At 35.7% G+C, this 20,310-nt stretch overlaps 1 protein-coding gene and 1 long non-coding RNA gene across 3 annotated transcripts in view; one reads left to right on the forward strand and one right to left on the reverse strand.

Annotated features, from left to right (window-relative positions):
• LOC129440778 (astrotactin-2) overlaps positions 1-20,310 on the forward strand; it is a 427,123-nt gene that overhangs the window by 96,027 nt on the left and 310,786 nt on the right. The gene's annotated exons all lie outside the window — the stretch shown is intronic.
• Positions 7,319-20,310, reverse strand: part of LOC129440781 (uncharacterized) — a 46,330-nt gene continuing 33,338 nt past the window's right edge. Inside the window, exons 3-4 of the long non-coding RNA XR_008643251.2 lie at positions 7,797-7,941; positions 7,319-7,679 (exon numbers count right to left, since the gene is read on the reverse strand). This is a non-coding gene — a long non-coding RNA (uncharacterized lncRNA). The remainder of the gene's footprint in view (positions 7,680-7,796; positions 7,942-20,310) is intronic.

The following is a 20,310-nucleotide window of genomic DNA, read 5'->3' on the forward strand; positions in this document are numbered from 1 at the left end:
CAAACTTAAAGCATAATTGTATCACATATCGTGCAGCCCTAGCAACCACCCCAAAACACCATAGCAACCACATAGAGACACCTTGGCAACCACCTAAAACCCCATAACATTGTTGCACCCTGGGCAAACTAACATTGTATGTCTGTTTAAATGTAATTTTCTTTGCACACATTTGGTCAGTATTTTTATGTGTGTTTGTTGTTTAGCTAAGTCACAACAGCGATGTGTTTTATGAGGCACTAACAGTCAAACACAACTCTTGTTTACATCTGTTGTTCATTAGTTGTATTGCAGCTCACAGTGCAGTGCTGGAGAGGACGCAGGGAGTACACGCGGTGTGTTTGCATGCCGCATGCGTCCCTGAGCCTTTGCATAATGGTTTGTAGCCGTTACTCTCTCTGCGTGTTTGGACGAGGTGCCCTCAGGACACAAACAGACTGACATTCATTCAGCCTTTTATACTCGTGTGTTGTGTATCAAACAGAGCCGTTAGAATCACGGGAAGATACTCTGGATTTTACCTCTTATCTTAGAGCTTCATTTAAAAACAGCCGGTCCAGAATACAGATAGAGCTCAGGAGACCCTTACACAAAGACCCTGTCCATCACATTATTTATGATTCTGCCCTTGTATATGAAACTGATATCTCATGTTGTCTGCTAAGGGCAGAATCACTAATACTGTCAGCTTCAGACATCACGCCCACAGACTATTGGCTGAACGTCTGATGCATACAGTGTCATGACCAATTGGGTCTACCATGACAATACAGGACACCAAATGGTACGTGAGGAATAACTGACGAGGGCCCATTGAATTATACGAAAATAATGCACACCCAAGGTAGTTATATCGCGGATGTGCATTATTTTTAAACAATTCAAAGGACTGGAGTCAATTATTCCGATTATACCACAGTTACCACAAACTTAGCTCTGATGGTTATTTTAAGATATTTGATAGGTTAGTTGTGCATTTTACAGAAAACTATCAACACCTGTTGAACATTTTTTAACCAATCAGAATAAAGCATTCAATAGCCCCTTGGTATAACTAACACTTATGCATGATCAAAATTAGTTTTTCGCAATAACGTGTTATTAATGTCCAGGACCAGATAAATCTGCTTTTTTTTGCTTTTTCTGTGGGGTTTTTTTTTTTTTTGAAAAATCTGCGGAATTCTGCGGAATGATTTTAAATGTTAAAACATAGACAATTTAAGCTGTAAATATTACAAAATAGCATCTAAAATAATAACCTTTTAAAGGCTTACAATGAAAATAAATACACCAAACCAATGAGTCTTCTGAATTAAACTGGACCAACATGAACCAGATAATGTGTATATCAAGACAGAATTATAGTTTGTATATAAAATGACATATATTATTGTTTATATATATTATTGCAGAAATAAAGCTTGTGTTAATACTTTCTTATTATGAATTTAGCACGATAATTTCATAATTTTTACAACACAATGTAAACTTTATATTAAACACAACAACAGCATTTGTCTTGTAAACGGATTTTAAATGATCATGTGCTGAACGACAGAGTCAAGTGAGATCTGCTTAACTCAGCGTTAAGTTTTATTTAATTTCAAATATCAAATGGTTTGTTCTCTCTATCATTAAAAGCGGCCAACGCAAACAGCACGCGCAGGGTTAATGTACTTGTCAATGACGGCTCACAAACGCGCAGGATAGGTTTTGCATGTGTGCTTGTTGTCAATGAAGGTTACTGGTCACAAAACGCTCAAGCGTGGGGTATGTGTGCCTGTCAATGACGGGACTTAAAATTAAAGCTCACAATTTATGTAGCAGACATGTCAGCAGTTTTGTGTCATTATCTGCTTAAAATATTTATTTTTTGTAAATCATAAACATACCTTATGAAAATTAACAAACAGTATTTTTTTAGTAATCATGTCTCATAAATTATAATTTGAACGCATTTTTATATATTTAAAAATATATATTAGGCTAGCAACCCATTAGCTGTGTGCTAAGCTAGTACGTAAAGCTAACTAAAAAACTCTTAAGAACAAGATTTGTTTAATCTCACTACCTATAGCCTCAGCTATTAAAAACGATATAAAACAACTAATTTAGACATAAATTGTAATTTTAACAAAGTTATAATTAGTGCTGCCTCACGATTGGTCGCGACTAATCGTTTGCAGAATAAAAGTTTTTGTTTACATAATATATGTTGGTGTACTATGTATAATAATTATGTATAAATAAATACATACACATGCATGTATAATTTAAAGAAAAATATATATTTATATAATAAATATTTATATTTATATATATTTATATATAATATAATTATATAAAAATATAAAACTTTATATACACATGCAAATATTTCTTAAATATATACATGCATGTGTGTGTTTGAATTTATACATAATTATTATACACAGTACACCAACATATATTATGTAAACAAAAACTTTTATTCTGCAAACGATTAGTCGCGACTAATCGTGAGGCAGCACTAGTTATAATGATATAACGGCGCTGAAAGACTACCCACTAGAAGGTAATAACGCTGGGTCCTAAAGAGACTTGTCAGGGAAGACCTCATGACAACGGCACACTTTTCTGGAAAAACTTCTGCAGCTTCGAAAGTCGTCCTCTGATTGGTTGAATTAATACAGGATTTCCGGGAGCCGACTCAAAAACAAGTCCACCTGGAAACCACACAAAGCCAAAAAGTATGCAAGGTTCACACCATAAACTCTTTAAAAAACGTCCAAGAGTTTTGCTTGACGGAATTAGTGGAATCTAAGAGAGATATTTTAACCTGTTTGCCAACTTCACAGACGTCCGTGAGTGAATTATTTACCGGTTGCTAGCACTGGGAATCGAATTTCAATTCGAATCGGATCCATAAGTAAGGAATCGTATCATTGTTATAAAGTTACAAGTGCAATTCCACTTAACAATTCAAATAATTTTCACATCATCCGCACTGTGCCCAGGACCGTTCGCTCGCAGTTTGCACGATGGACCGGGGTGGAAGGTGCTTTAAAGTGTGGCTGCATTTTGCAAAATCAGAACAAAAAACAAAGCTAAGTGTAATTATTGTGACAAACTACAGTTGGTTCATCGTATTAAATTAAAAGATTGCACCCTGTTTGATGCTTTGGGCATCCTGAGTCTCTTTATTAGTCGCCGCTGACAGTAGCTGGCACATGCTACACGTGAGACCGCCTTCTACCTCGCTTTGAAATGAAGACTCACACAGAAAGAAACTGAGGAGTGTTACAGATCGATCACAACATTTATACTGAAAGGGCCGCATGCATTTTCTGTTGTTGAGTCGCCATCATTTAGGTATGTGTTACGTTACGAGGGAAAATTATTTTAAAATCTTTTGAGCTAGCCTAGCCATGTTCGTCAAAAAGTTTTGCAGCTCCTTAAAAAGTAATGGCACAAATAAATATTTCATGAATTTCCGTGGCATAGTCACGGAATTTTGTGCTAATTTTTCCGTGGCATTCTCACGGATCTCCGCATTTTTCCGTGGCCCTGCTACGGACTGTTTTTTTTCCGTGGCATTCTCACGGATTGGTTACTCAACTGTTTTGTCCTATTTTCTTACCATTTTCGCTTCGGTTTAGGCGACAATTGTTTAAAGTTTAGAAAATATAAAAGAATAAATCAGAAATAGTTGAAGTGACATACTAACGCACACACCAAATCTAACCCTAAACCGAAGCGAAAATGGTTTGAAAGTAGGAAAAAGCAGTTGAGTAACCAATCCGTGAGAATGCCACGGAAAAAGACAGTCCGTAGCAGGGCCACGGAAAAATGCGGAGATCCGTGAGAATGCCACGGAAAAATGAGCACAAAATTCTGTGACTATCCCACGGAACTTTGTGAGATCATGTTGTTTATAAAGGCTTGAATTTTACTGCGTTTCACCCCTTTGGAACCAAGAATCGTTAGGAATCGGAAATTAAATTTGGAATCAGAATTGTTAAATTAAAAAATTATGCCCAACCCTGGTTGCACACCGGTCTGTTATTGTGGAGACATTTCCTCGCCCCTAAGCATGACGTGGCACAAAGCAAGAGGTAATTGGTTGCTTTACGTGTCATTCATATGGTCTCTTGGGCCATAATTAACAATCTTAACCTAACCACTTTTACTAACTCATTTGATATTGTCATTTTGGCAACCAGCCGAAACAATCAACATTCGCATTTGCCAAAATTAGGTTTGTTTGGTTCAGACGAGTGTGACATAAGCGCTGCTTTGGGCGACTTCTAATTGAATAAGTGCAACTCGACTGACCCTCCATATGTTACAGAGTTTCCTGGTGATTTTATTTACGCACCCATTCAACAGCACACGATGTGAGATCGGTTTAGAGCCGTTTAAAGTCCTCCTCTACAGTTTAATATACTGAAAGCGTGTGTGGGATCTTCATAGCCTCCGGCGGTCAGGACGCTATGGAGTTATTAAGAGTTTTTCAGAAGGAATAAGTGTCACACTGACGCCGCTGTTATGATGAGATACAGCACAATGCATTAAAGAAAACAGAGCAGACCAAACATAATCGCCTCATCTCACCGGGAGGACAGTGTGCGTCTGGGGAAACACTAGCCGAAATTGTGTGTTGTGTATTAGTGTACAATACGTTTGTGCCCACTGGTAACAATACAATTTCATACACACAAACCAATGGGATATAACAAAACAGTTATTGATTTACAAACGATGGTATTGTGCATGTGTTTAAACATGAATCGAGTTCACTGAGAGTTCATACGGCTGATAAGACAGCACGTAATGTCTGTATACTGATGGTATGACCATCTTGCGGCCCCCCTGGGGGCCCCGGACCCCAGTTTGAGAACCACTGGTGTATAGTAAGACACAGTGTCTGAATGTGAAGACAGTGATCTGGGGTCAGTCGTGTTTTGTATCACAGACGACTTTTTATAAAACAAATATTCTCATTACTGTTACAAAAATATGATATAATGTAATGATATACAGTGAAAAGACAAATAATAGTGCAACATTAGTAACCTGAAAAACAGAATAGCCATTGGTAAAGATATCCACACTACTTGTTCAGTACTTGAGTTACTGACTCATTTATTCAAAGAGTTGTGATCAAAATAATAGCAGTGTAAAGCTTAATTAGAAAATGTGTTAATTCTGTCAAAAAACAGCTCATTTTTGTTCTTTATTAACTCTTTCCCCGCCAGTGTTTTTTTAAAGTTGCCAGCCAGTGCCAGATTTTTTAAAGATTACAAAAAAGTTTAATTCTATCTCCATTTGTCCTCTTATTATCACGTCTCAAATATGTGTAGGTTTCTTCAAAAATAATAAAAAATTTGCAAAAATCTGAGATAATTGCATTTTTGTGAAGGACTTTTGATAGAGATCAGACTCAGAGCAATTAAACATACACAGAGTTTTTACTGTTTTTGCATTCTTCAGTGTTTTATAGGTTGTGTAAAAGCGCCATCTGGTGGATAATAACGGAAACATGGATTGCCGTAAAAACTCGTCATTGGTGGGGAAAGAGTTGAGTAAGAGGGGAAGCAAATGTAAATATATCTACTGCTAAATTTCTAAGTAAAATGGGCCATTCGAACATTGCTTATAAAGGAACAATGTAATTGTATTAAAAAGTTGATTTCAGAGGGGAAAATATAAAGAAATGCAGCAAAGTTTGGCATGCTCAGCTAAAATTATCTCATTTTTAAATGGCAACAAAAACCTGAAACACATGAAAGAAAACAAGCAAATACTGTTAAAATGATCAATAAATAGTCAAGATTGCGATTTCATCACCTCTAGAAAGATCAAAGATGATCTTAGATGATTCAGAAGACGTCTGATTGAAGTCAAACTGTTTCTAAGAAGCAGCAACATTGTTAAAAAAGGGCATCAACACACCTACTGACCCAAAGAAAAAATGACAAAAAAAATTGTAGACTGATGAGAGAAAAATAGTTTTGGCTGTGGATCCTGAGCTGAAATATCTGTTTCTAGGTGCCAGAAGTTGGTTGACTCAATGGAGTTAAAATTTCAAGTGTCTACAGAGAAAAATGTTGACACTGCTATTATTTAAACAGCTTAATATTTGTTTTCTTGGTTTCCGTTAAAAGAACAAGAAAGACTTGATAAATTTTGTATGTTTTATACATTTAACTCTTTCCCCGCCATTGACGAGCTATCTTGTCAATAAAAAGAAAACATTTGCATGAGAAAAATGTGTTCCTGATGAGTTTTTAAGGTTATCTGTAATACCGCGATTACCCAATTTGTATAAAATTGAAGCCAAAAAAAAAATTGTTAATTTTAAACTCTGTGCATGTTTTGATAATTGTTCTGAATTTGATCTCTAACAGCTTTTTGCAAAAAATAAATAAATAAATAAAGAAAAATCTTAAGAAAAATACCCATATTTAAGAGTTTATAAGAAAGAAAAAAATATAGATAGGATGAAACTTTTTTAATACCCGTTTAGTTTGTTTATTGTTTGTGTTTGAAAGCAGAGGGTCTGTTCTTTCATTTGATATATTTGTATGTTTATATATTTATAGAAGAACATTTTCCTGGAAGGCATTTTGTGAAACTTTTGTGAAAATCACAAAAAATGCTGCTGGGCAACTTTTCAATAAAAGGCTGGCGGGGAATGAGTAAAAAATGTTTAATCAGTCATTTAGGTGCATGGTGTAACTTTTAGGAGAATCTCTTGGCAGAAATGCAATATAATCTTCATAACTATATTATCAGTGGTGTATAAAGACCTTACATAATGAACTGTATTGTTTTTATCACCTTAGAATGAGCCGTTTTTATCTACATATCGCAGGTTCTCTTACATGGATGTAGCCATCATGTTTTTATAGTAGCCCTAAACAGATAAACTGATCTATAGAGCGTGTTTTGTTACTACATTGTCTCAGAGGACGAGGTGTTTGTCCTGTGACAGCTACCGTAGCTTCTCTGTGCGTTTCAAAAGGGAGGGGTGAGCTGTGGACTAAGCCTTTCTGACTTATTAAAACAAAAGTAGAGCCACAAAAAAATATTGTTATTTAAAAAAAAATATGACATGCGAATGTAGATGAAAGTAAACAACATTATATCAAATTTACCAACCTTAGAAATACACAAAAGTAAAACATACACAGTATTGCAGAAACAATATTAATACAAACATCATTGAAAATACTAAAACAGTGACACATTTTAATAAAAAAACCCACACTTGTATTTAACAAACTTTTTCAATGTTTAATTTTAAAATATTCAGGCATTTCAGACATGCAATAAATTTCAGGAAGGCCGAGGTTATGAAGGATCCATTCGTTTTATCCTCCGCAGCTCAAGGAAAGATTTTGAGCTGCTGTAATGCAATCAATCTTGGAATGCAGCTTTTGAATTGGGACACAGCTTCAATATAGTAAAATATCCATGTCTTCAGTTCTTAGGAAACCTCCCATAGTCTTTTCTCATTCAGACAACAATTAAATCTGAATGTTTGCACTTTCTTCATACTTTAGTCTTATATATAGGAAAGTGTGTAGAGATGTTTGACCTGATGTGCACTGGAGTTTATGGATGTTCCAGCATGACCTTGGACCCTCCATCCGACTCAATTTAGTTTTCAAATGGTCCAGGATTCGCTCCACATTCTGTATTCAATAAAATCAATAGTTCAGCTAACAGCATCTGCCCGTCTGAGCTAAATATAAAACTACATTAATAAAATAAGAGTTTACAACTTAAATAGAGCAAAATAGCACAGATACCAGAAACTGTGTCTCTCTTTTGCTTAGAGCTGTCACAATGATTAAATAATTGTCTCATCGCAATAGTTTGACCTCATCGTGATGTTTTCAGATCACCGCAATGATTGCACATCTCTTTAAAAAACACAAGGGGGAGCTGCAGAGCCTGTATAAAAGAGACAGTATCAGATTACTTTTAAATATGTGTAATATGTATTAATATTTACTGCCAGGTAAACCTTGCAAAAGATTTAATTATAATATTCACAACAATGTGTGAAAAAATATTTAATAAACAAAGAAAAAATGTATGAGAATTAAATGTCAAAGCAATCATAATCGTCACAATTAACGTCAGCCAAATTTTATAATCCTGACAGCCCTACTTTTGCTAAACAATTCCTTTGTATTTCATGATACACTTGACATGTGATTTCATCGTCCTGTGTTTACTTTTCACGATTCATTCTCATGAATGTGCGTGTTAATTCTCAGATGTGCAAACCCAGTATGAACATGAAGATATTTCATTTACCTCTGCTGTCTCAGCAGTTTTTAATGCTTCTGCGTTCAACTCTGAAGGTGAAATTGTGTCTTTATATCAGTAACATAAGCATATGTATCATCAACTTATAGCTCATGTGTACTGTAAATACCGTAAATACTTCAAACGCCATAATTCATGGTGTAATTAAAAGTAGTTTAAATGTTGATTCTGTGGTATGTAAAGTATGTAATCATTTCAGACGTATAATGACAGCTGTAAGTAAAGGATGAAGTAAAATGGTGTTTAACCACAGCATGCTTTAAGATATTTATAGTAGACAGTTTTGTAATCTTTGCTGAATTTCTGCCAGTCTGATGTGTGTGATATTACACGCTATTAAACACGGTAACATTAACATTAACTTATATTTTATGGCATTGCTATGCTAACAGTATATACAGTTTTTAATTTTATGCTGAAGCTGAAGATAGGATGAGGAAAACACATCCTCTGTGTTTATTTGATGTAAAGATCTTTAGAAACAGAGATGGACGATTCAGAGACGATTGATTGATGTTTAAAGATAGATTCTTATCTTAAGACCAATTTTGCCCATCCGCTCTGTGAGCTTAGCAGTAAAGCATTCAGATTAGAAGTCATTAATAAATGCACAAGCAAATCTAAAGCTCTTGTAAGCTCGTGTATCTTCCACAGAGATCCCAGCCCTAAAGCAAACTTCAATGGGAAACCCAATAAAGTTCACAGAAGACTAACTACTCTTTAATATTTTATAGCTGAAGAGATTTTAGGGAAATCACATCATCTGCATTATACTTTCAGCAGCTGCTTTGAGATTCACGGGGAAATGGACATCTTCAAGCAACCAAAATAGCTTGCTTGCCTTTACTGGTTTAGCATGGAAATAATAAAATCATTTTCATATTTGGATGAACTATTCCTTTAAATGAAAGTGAAGACTTCTTGGCTGATTTCAAAGTTTGTTCCTGAAGGCCATCTGCTAAGAGTTATATTTGAACAGAAATCACAGATTTAAGGTATAAATCAGTAATGAATGATGTGAGATGGGCTTGTGTTACCAGACTTATGGTTGGTCATCTATAGGTTTTATGACAAAATGTTGTACTCTAAGGTTTATGCACAAAACATTTCAAAATAAGTTGCAAATAGGGGGAAGACAATAACACATGTATTACAGATATACTCTTTGTATCCTCTGAAGGGTAATACATACAGTTCAGATATTATTGATTAAAAACTGACTAAAATAATTTTTTTAAATGTCTATGCTGGGTTCTTTTAAACCAAATGTTGTGTTGTTTCAATCCATGTTTATTAAACAACAATCCATCACAGGTTTATTTACAAACCAATAGTTGGGTCCGCTCAAATTTATCCAATCATGGGCCAAAGCAGCGGCTTTTGGGCCAGTGCCCCTCTATTCATTATCCAGGTCCCTTAAACAAAACAAATTAGCTAAATATCTTTCCTGAATCTGATTTTTTTCCATGTTTAAGTGCTGTAATTGGGTGCTCAGTGCTTCTATCAACCTAGAAAATGTGATAAAGATCAACCCAGTAACTTAGTTTTGGTAAACCATTCTCTGCAAGCATCTGAAAAAATAGTTAATTAAAATGAGACTTCCCTTGTGATGTCAAAAGGGGATCTTATTATAATAATAATACAGCCCCTTAATCTGCACTATCCAATCATTACCCTGACATTTAGTGCAGATATCAGCTCATTTGCATTTGAATCAACCCAAAAAAAGACACAAAAAAACGTTTCATCCTATTTTCATTTATTCTCTTTTTATAACCTCATATATATATATATATATATATATATATATATATATATATATATATATATATATATATATATATATATATATATATATATATATATATATATATATATATATATATATATATATATATAAATTTTGAGCAAAAAGCAGAAATAATTGCATTTCTAAAAATAATTTTGTTACAGATCAGATTCAAAACAAGGATCAAAACATACACTGAGTTTAAAATTAATTAAATTAGTTGATGCTTCAGTTTCTTGTAAAGTGGGTAATAGTGCCATCTAGTGGATAATAGTGGAATTCAATTAAAAAACTCATCAGGAAAGCGTCATTGTCAGGGAAATGTTTTCTCTTAATTGATGAGATAACTTGGCGGGGAAAGAGTTAAAAGGCATGTTACTTACAGCTAAATGTCAGATTTGGCAACAAAAAAGCTACATTGTAATTATAGGCCTAAAAACTACAACCAAACTTCATATTCTGTTTATAATAAGCCACTGTATTCTGTTTATTTATAAATAAAATAACTACTTCTTAAAGTAAATATAAAAATATTGGGTATACAAATGACTTGCCATTGGCTGTTGTATTTGAATAAATTATGAATTGAGTCTATAAAAGGATTAGGGGCAATTTCGGTATTCGCTTTTTTGTTATATATAACAATTTCATATTATGTTTTGTTTTATTAAGTTTTGCGTCATACTAATAATGCATTATATTTTCTGATTTTTATTCTAAATATGCATGTTTTTAAAGTTACTGTTGTAGAGTACCTAAATACTGCTGAAGAGAGTTTATAATACTTGACTGAATTTATGCAACACACATCATTTAGAGAGGCACCTTTTGTCATTTGGCGATGTTTCATTTTTTTTTAAATGACGTACATGTTAAATGCACAGGACAAATCACGTCATGTATTTGATACAGGAAGAAGCATTTCTATTTATGGAAAATATAAACTAACATAAATACGGACAAACCTACCGCTTTCGTCTCGCGGCACATCGGTGGGGTCTAATATGGAAATCAAACTTATGGATCATAAAAAATGGCAATGAATAAGCAAATCGAGACAGATTATTATGATCCAGCAAACATGTAATGCATGTGCACGAGAAATATTGGCTTAATATGCTCACTTGTGATTGGCTGAATGTTAGTTCACTCAAATCTAAGTAACAAATCACAGAATATAGATGAGATAGTGGCGGTGTGAAAAAGTGGGAGGTGTTCTCCGGTCCCCTATGGTTGCTACGCACATGGTAGAAGACAGTATATTAAGTTTAATAGTCTTGCCTTCATTTTTGGTGTAAACTCACAAACGCTCCCCAAGAACACCTGAATGCTAGGTTAAAACAACCAAACATTTTTAGAGAGTGATTAAAGGAATCCCAGGATGCATTGCAGCTATGAAGCTGACAGTCACAACTGATTATAAATACACATACAATGAGAAACATTATTAGCTGCTTTGATGTAATGGTTTTATCTATAATAAATCAAATTCAAGGGCAAACGTTGCAATATACTGAAAGCTCAAGTTTTTTTTTTTTAGTAATGTACTGGTAAATAATTTATTTTAAATATAATATGTGTAGATTAGATTAATCTCTATTCTCCATGGTCTCATTTTGCTAGTAAATGTCCCACGGCGGTTTGTTATAGAGAACCAGTATGGCAGGATAGAAACACATCAGCTGGGTAAACCGGTCCCTTGTGGTCTCTTGTGTTTTTAATTGGTTTACCTCAATAGATTTCTTTCCCCTTTAATAAACTCTCCTCTCTAATGCGATGGGTGAATAGTTAAAGCGCACTGAGTATATATTATGCGCAATATCTAAGAGGCAAATTAATATTTAACGGGATTTACAGCTAATCATCGCAATAGGAAAAATTAATATTATGCTTTGTGGCGCGAGCCCTTCAGAGAGTAAATGCATGCGAGGCCGAGTAATATTTCCATTATACACTTTCTCTTCTTCTTTTACATTTGACCGCTGTTTTTCACTTACCCTCAACCACACACATCATTACAACACTAGAGATGATGTTTTGCTATATTCTTCTGAAGTTATTTGATAGATTTCGAAGAGATCATTAAAATTCCTCTTATAGATAATCGTTTCCTTTAAAGAAAGTAATAGTTTGAAAGTTTGGAGAGTAATAATTATTCAGTGATGGAGTTGCAGTGAAGGGACAGAGGTTTAATTCATTCAGAGCTGTGAGTGATTGTCAACCTTCTCCCGCTTGTGAATTTCTCATTTCTTATTCACAAGCTTTATTCATCGCACACCGCTTGACAGTTTTTCGATTTGAGACCTTCATTGCTGCACAGATCAACAGAATATAATGGAGTCCCAACCCCCTCTCTTTCTTTACAGGCAATATTTCAAGAAGACTCGGCTGTACTGTAAACAATCTATAAAACTACGACTCAATTATTATTACCAGACACCCTCTTTGATTTAACAGGTGCGCTCTTGTAATTTTTCTTTTCGCCCATATAATCTGCATTACCTTAATAAAATATTCAAATATAAATATTAAAGCGCTGAATTGTTTCGCTGGTATTTTCGGTTTGTGGATTAATTAGCATGAAAGAGATGAGCTGTGTAGCGGATCATTTTCTCCTGAAGACAAACTAACGTAATAAATGCCCTAAAGTAGAATACATTTACATATTTTGGCAGATTAAACGTTTCACACACCTGTCACAGATCTGCATGACAACAATCAATACACAAACACATAGGGCCAGATTTACTAACAGCTTGCGCCAGAGCAAACCATTATTTTGGTTTACTAAAGACGCGTAGTGGATAATTAGCGCTGAAAAGGTGTGGTCTCATTATTATTGCATATGCATTTCTAGGAGTTTCCCTTTCAGATGCAAATATTATGTGAGGAGATTGTTTAAATGATTCATGCAACATGCTTTACTAATTTTTGTGCGTGTGATATTACTGTTTTTTGCTCCATTATTTAACATTGAAAAAGCATGTCTTAAAAATCATTTTGCGCATTAAATGGCTGCAATTGTTGCTGATAGAAGAGGCATCGCATAGATCAGACAGCGTGTGGTACAAGGCAGAGGATTATTTAACACATAAGAGGATTTTTTAAATGCCAGAGGAACATATTATTCAAAAATATTGTTTGCCAAACCATGTTATATTTTATTTGTTGGAGGAAATAAAAAAGGAGTCACTACTAGAAATCACATAATACCAGACGTTTCAAAACTTCTTGTAGACTTTCATTTTTTGTCCTTCAATTCTTTTCAGTGTCGTATGGCTTTGTAAGTTGGGATTTCACACACCGCATTATCCGTTGTGATGTCTGTGATGCTGAACTCAAGCACATCAGGTGTTATGCTGCGTTTACACCAGCCGCGGAAGAGGAGTTAAACGGTAGTGATTTCAATTTAAAGTCAATGTGAAGACGCGTTGACGTGCGACTGGAGGTCCCGCGGCGCGAATGAGGCGGTTGGCGCACCGCGGAAGACGCGTTTCCCCCTCATTCGGGCATCTAGTTTGCGCGAATTGAGCGCCTTTTGTGCATTTTGCGTTTACACAAATTTGCCGCTGACGCCTGAGTTGAAAATTTTGAACTTTGGCGGAATTTCGTGCCGCGTTAACCAATCAGGAGCCTGCATGCTGCGGTGGCGGCAGCCCCAACATGAATGAATGCTTGATATTGTCCGTGAGCAGTCAACCGGAGCTATACAACACAAGTTCTTATTTCTATAGAGACAGGAATAAAAAGGACCTCACTTGGAAGAGTGTCAGTGAGGACATTGGGCAACTTGGTAAGTTGTAATACACATTTCACTTTTGAGTCACGTGATGTTTATCGACCCGCGCCGTTTATTTTCCCCCTATAGTAAGTTTACCAAATACAAACCGGTAACTCTCTCTATGAATGCACAATCAACATCAGTCATCTTGCAAACAGACAACCGCATAGCACTTGCCCCTCCCACAAAAAGCAGATATTGCCTCTGACGCGCGTCAATTGCTTCCTTTGTCTGCACGTCTACTTCTTTCTAGACCCGCGAATGCATTAAAACTGTTAAAGCGACAAACTAGGATTTTGACGCCTGAAACGCAGTTGGTGTAAACGCAGCATTAGTAGATCACCTGCACCTCATCAGCTTTGCTTATTTGCGACCCTAAATTAATTTGTGCTGCTCTAACTTTGGGTTCACACCAGCCGCGTTTGAGGCGTCAAATTGGCGTCTACTTTTGAGTTGACTTGCTTCATTCGCGCATGAAATTCTAGTCATCGAAAAGTGGCTGGTGTGAACGCAGCGTGAGTAGATTGTGTCAGCCATTATGGAAATCAGCTTTTGCATCTGTGTTATTTATTTTGCACTTTTAGTAAATAACCCACAGATATTACAACTCCCATCTGCACTTTTTTGGAATTGTGCTCTCAGGCTAATTTGCTCTGTTTAGTAAATTTGGCCCCTTGTGTGTTAAAAACTGAGATGGCATTAATACAATAAACAAACAAACAGAACTACACGGCAATTTCTGGAGTGATTCTCTTACAAACACACTTTTTTTACCTTTCACATATGGGTAGCTCAGATGCAAAAGCCGCTAGATGCCACCTCCGTCAAAAATGAGATAATGATATTAACCGAATGCTCTTGGCACCATCAAATAGTTTTGCTTTTTTTCTTTACTTAACTCCCACCTCAGGCCAATTAAGAAATATCAGTTTGTTTACAAAAATCCCTTAAGAGAACAAGAAAACATGTCAGATGGGTTTTGCATCTGAGCTCTTTATATATGTCTTTGTTATTGATTCATATCCTTTGCTTATGTTTAACATAATTTACAATAGCGTATATGCAATAGCAGCTCATGTTTTTTTCTTAATAGCCATATCTTTTCGGGTGAATATGATCTGGATGTTTCTTGACATTTAGTGCAATTCATCCTACTAGAGTTGGGATCGCTCTTCCCATCATGCTTTGCCAGAAAGCAAAGGCTACACTTGACTCCGACTGCTGTCTGTTTTTTCATGATCATGTGTGATCGTGTCTGGCGAGTGATAAATGGCTCTTTTTCTGTATGCCAATCACAGATTTGTCTTTTTTTGGCTGTCCAACACTTTAGTGGATGATTCATGAGCAAAATGAATAGAGGTATTTTTCTTGTCAAAAATCAGAATAAGGCTCCAGGATTCAGTCAGTGCAAATTGCTTTCCTTTAAATGAAGCACAAACCTTTTCCATTTATCTGACAGTGATTAAGAAGAGACAAAGGTCCGTGTTTTTAATTGCGTCACGTTTGCGACGCATCGGTGATGTTTCTCTTTGCCGTATTTACTATGGCCAAAGCCTCCGGCTCGACATCTCCACTTACCTTTCCATCGTCTGTAAGGTTACCATGGCAATAGTTACCGCTGGAGACCGGGAGTTCAGGGAACGTGGAGAGCAGGGCAACAGGGAGAGAAAGATTATTGGATGATGGAGGGTTAGTTATGAATTTCGCTGCACTTTTTACTTTGAAGGATTTTATGAAACGCCGCAGGTCTGAAGGAAATATTGATACGCGTATGCCATGAATCTTAAAGTGCATTCATTGTAAATGAGCTTTTACTGTAAAGAAAACATTGGGTTGGTACTGTATTTCCTCTTAAAGGCTGAATGAGTGAAAGTTCATGTTTGGCTAACAATTTCAAATGTCTACACATGCACATTTACCTACAGTCACTTTCTCAAACTGACGACATTTCTTAAAATCGCTGTTATATGAAACCTTTATCATCACACAGATCATTAATAACATTCATTTCTGCCCTCCGCAGTAAAGCGAGTTCGCCCTTGGGTTTTCTTGGCTTTGTAATTTATTTTTCATACCTAGCACACGGGCATTTTCCAACCCCAGATTAAAATATGCCTAAACTGAACGGCGGATGCATTGATCTTGTGGACAGGAATATGGCGAGCTGAAGCCCTCGATCCGCTCGCCGTTGGTTTTGTGGCTATACTCGGATCAAAGAGGATATCATGTCGATTTTATAATGAATGTTGCAGATGGTTGAGAGGATTTTTATGTGGTTGTTGTTAAGTTGTTTTGCTGTGTTGTTTCTTGGGTGTTTCTGCTCCAGATGTGGTTTTCTAACCAGAGAAAATCTGTCGGGTCCTTGGATTCAAAGCAAGTCTGTTGGATTTCTTTATTTCTCTACTAAGTGGATAAGTGACGTGTAATCACATAGAAAACTTACAGTACACACTTATTTGAAGTATTGTTTACTTCTGTGTAATTTCTCCATTTGTTACATGCTGCGATAAAATGAATAAATGTTAATGCAAATCAAACAATAAGAAAATCTCAGAAGATGTGACAGCTTGAATTACAAATAATTTTGATTTTTCTGTCGTTCTGTGATTTATGAGCATTAGTAGAACAAAGCCCTTCAGATGTTCACCCACCCACTTGTGAGTTCCTAAAATGTTGTATTCACAATGTGATTTTACTATAGTAACTGAACGGATACTGCTTGTACTGTATTGGCACGCCAAACATGGATCTCCATGCAGGTATCAAAGACTTGCAATAATGTAAAGGTCAGAGATCTGATGCATCCAGTGTTCATTTCTGGCTCACATAGCACACAAGCATTTGGTTTTACTGACATCGGATGGATTTTACACAAAACTGATGAAATCAGAAACTCCAATCAGATTGCTCAAATGCAACAGTGGGTTTGCCAGGGAACAAAATCTTTTAAGATTTTTTGTGCAATACTCTCTTAGAAATACATTAAAGAAGATCAAAAGCATTCTTCACAATGACGCCATTGAACGGTGTATTCAAACTCCAGTCCTAGCAACCCCCATTCCCAAAATGTTTTGAGTCTCTAACCCTTACTCATCAACTTGTTTGTATGTTTATTATGGAGACTTTAGGTGTGTTTAGGGTTCCGGTAAATTTCTGGAAACTTTCCATGGGAACTTATGGGGAATTTAGGAAATATTCCAAATCGGAAACTTTACTGAATTATTTGGAAATTTATATAAACTATATCATATACAAAAATAAAACAACATTTTGTTTGGTCATAAGCAGACATGCATGCAAGGTAATAGAAATTTAGCGATACTTTATCAAGCCATGGATTTATTTGATCAAAAATCCTTCAGAAACTATTTTAATATGAAAGATTTCTGAAAGTTTTTTATCAAATTAAAAAATTTGATAAAATTTCAATAAAAATTGAATTTTTTATGAAAATTCAATTGAAATTGCATTAAATCTTGTTGTTTTAAACAAATTTATGCTGCAAGATTTTTTTAAATACATTAAGTTCCCTGTTATAGAAATATTCATCGGATGCACATGCGCTGACGGGATTACGCGTCTGCTCAGAACTTTACTTCCGGTTTGACTAGTTGCTAAACTGAACTCTTAAACAAATATATAGTCGAAAATAACAAATGTTTTGGTTTCCTAGGTAATCTACTTTATTTTGCTTGTTATATAAATAAACTACTTTAAATGGACTTTGTTGTTATTTATTCTTAGCTGAGTTTACAGGAAGTTACGTGTTTTCAATGAAAGCTGTTTGTTTATGTTGTTACTGCTGAAACCGTCTAAAGGCAACTCTTACATATTTTTAATTCCCAGTATATTCCGTTAATTATCTATTCCTGTTAATTCCCATATATTTATGTTAATTCCCATGAAAAGTTTCCAGCCTTGAAAATTACCAAAATTTGGCAACCCCAGGTGTGCTTGACTTCATGTAGCGCTAAACAACCAAAAGCTGGATGACGTGAGATTTTGAATCACTGTCAAAGTACTTTGATGTCATACACTTGTTGTTCTGCAGGGTGCCGCATAAAGTCGAATAAGCCTATTTCAAGCATTTTGTGAGTCTGATGAGTTGAATCAGGGGTTTTATATAAGGAGACAGTAGCTATGTTTCCATACAACTATTTTTATGCTCATTTTCAAGATAAAAATCCACTGGATGGAAATGGCAAAATGTGCATAAAAAAACGTATGCGCATAATTGAGTTGGATACATTTCCTTTCTGATAAGAACACATACGCATTAGCTATGAGGAAACACTTTAAAGGAATATATCCCTAGATGGGCATCAAAAGAGTCATGTGACTTTGCGTGTTGGATGGCATAACTGGAATACCCAGCTTACAGAAGTCATGGCACAGCATCTAAAATGTGGTTTTGGAAGTTGTGAAATAAAGTGGTAAAGACTTTTATCTCAATGGGTCGGTAATACATGACTTACATTGGTCTTACTAAACTCATACAGCAGGAATCCACATCTGAAAGCAGATAACAGGTGTATTCGTCTGCGTGCTCTGAGATGATTATACATGAAAATGGTTAAATGCAGTTAAACGCTTTTCTTACTGATATTTAGCGCCAATTTATCAGGAAGTGATGATTTTGCTCTCTGGAATGTAAACACATGCTTCAATTGCAAATGTTTAATTCCATATTCCAATAATGCGCATATGTTTAATATGCATCTTTGGATGGAAACAGTCTGAGTCAAGACCAAGACCAGAGATCAAATGTCGCGTTCGATTCAAGAACGAGTCCACATCCAGTTTTATCTGGCCTTGGTCTTTATTCGGACTCGACACTCAATCTCTGGTCTTGGTCTTGACTCAGACTAGACTACAACAATAACTATTGTTTCCATCCACGGATGCGTTTTAAACTTTTGCACGTAATTGGAATAAACTCAAGAAGGACTCGACTACAACACTGTAAAGAAACATTTCAAACATTCTGGGAGGGGACTGGGGTTGGGAAACAATGCCATAGATGAACCATTTTTGGTTCCCCAAAGAGCCTTTCAGTTAAAGGAAGAACTGTGATTGGTCACTTTACACGTTAGGCAGATTTTTGGCTATCAGATGTTTCTACAGAAAAGATTATTGAGCAAATTAATAAAGCATTTTTATAAAGAAGCATTTTGGATGTTATTGGCAGATGTCAAGCACTGATGTGTTTTATCAGTTTTTTTTTACTGTGAAACCCGTCATCCTGTTAAGGAAATGTAACATAAAATCTTCTCATTAACATATTAGCACCTTCTTATTCTCTGTGGATCGTGAGGAGCTGAGCAGATATTCATAGCACACTGCTAATGACTTTTCTGAAGCTACTCTCACTTCTTAATTACTTTGCTTTACCTGCTAGACAAGTGCCTTCCCATAATCCCCTTTACATAACCCCGACTCAAAGAGATTAGCCAAAATAACTTCCATATCTCATTAACCCCAATGCCCCCCCTCTGTGGTTTTCAGTCCCACTTCTCTGTCTTGTGTCAAAGACCATATAATAAAGTTCCTCACAAATTTCTTCCCCGTAACCGTATTGATTCATTTAAACTGGGCGATGTGTACGTCTGGAGATGGGCTGTAGATTATCAGGGAGACTCTTGTTAGTCCCTTAAAATGTAATGATGGCAGACGTGAGGACCGATGTACGATAATGACTGCGGTGCGAACGCTCGCAGTTCTTTCTCTAAACGCCGGAGCCATTTCAGAACCATTAAGCTTCACTTTGTCAATGCTGCTCTCAAGCGTTACATTTCCCAGGCCTCTGTAATATCCACTGTAAGATTGGATGAGACGTTGATGTAAAATAAAAGAAATGTTGCTGTCATGGTAGAAAATGTGAATTGAACAGAATAATTACTGAGTGACAGTGATGAATCTGAGTATTTCTTTTAAAGATGCTATAGCAAGAAAGCATTTACAAAGAACATCCAAGATGGTTAAAATCAAGTAAAACAAAAACGTAACCGGTGAAAGGTAATTCAGTAGGAGGTTAAGAGTATTGTACACATTTTTAAAACATTAACAACATTTCTTTCATGTTGTAATATCATAATCACTGTAAAAGTTAGGTTATAAATCTATGCTGGGTTGTTATTACTTAACCATGTGTTGAAACAAACCAGGTTTATTTATAACCCAACATATGTTGTAGCCAATATTAACCAAGCCTTGGATTAAAAACAACCCAACATTTTTTTAAGTTTAGTCAACATCCCTATAAGGAAGTTGCACCAGGCGGCCATGTTTGTAACACCTCCGGGCAATTACACTAGTCAAGTGCATCAAACCTTTCATAAAAGTGGTCTTAAACCAGTACCCAATACCCATTCTTGTCTGGGACAACTTTGATTAACTTTTATGATCCACTTCAAATGTT

Source organism: Misgurnus anguillicaudatus, chromosome 22 (assembly GCF_027580225.2).
Source record: "Misgurnus anguillicaudatus chromosome 22, ASM2758022v2, whole genome shotgun sequence".
NCBI classification, from domain to species: domain Eukaryota; kingdom Metazoa; phylum Chordata; class Actinopteri; order Cypriniformes; family Cobitidae; genus Misgurnus; species Misgurnus anguillicaudatus.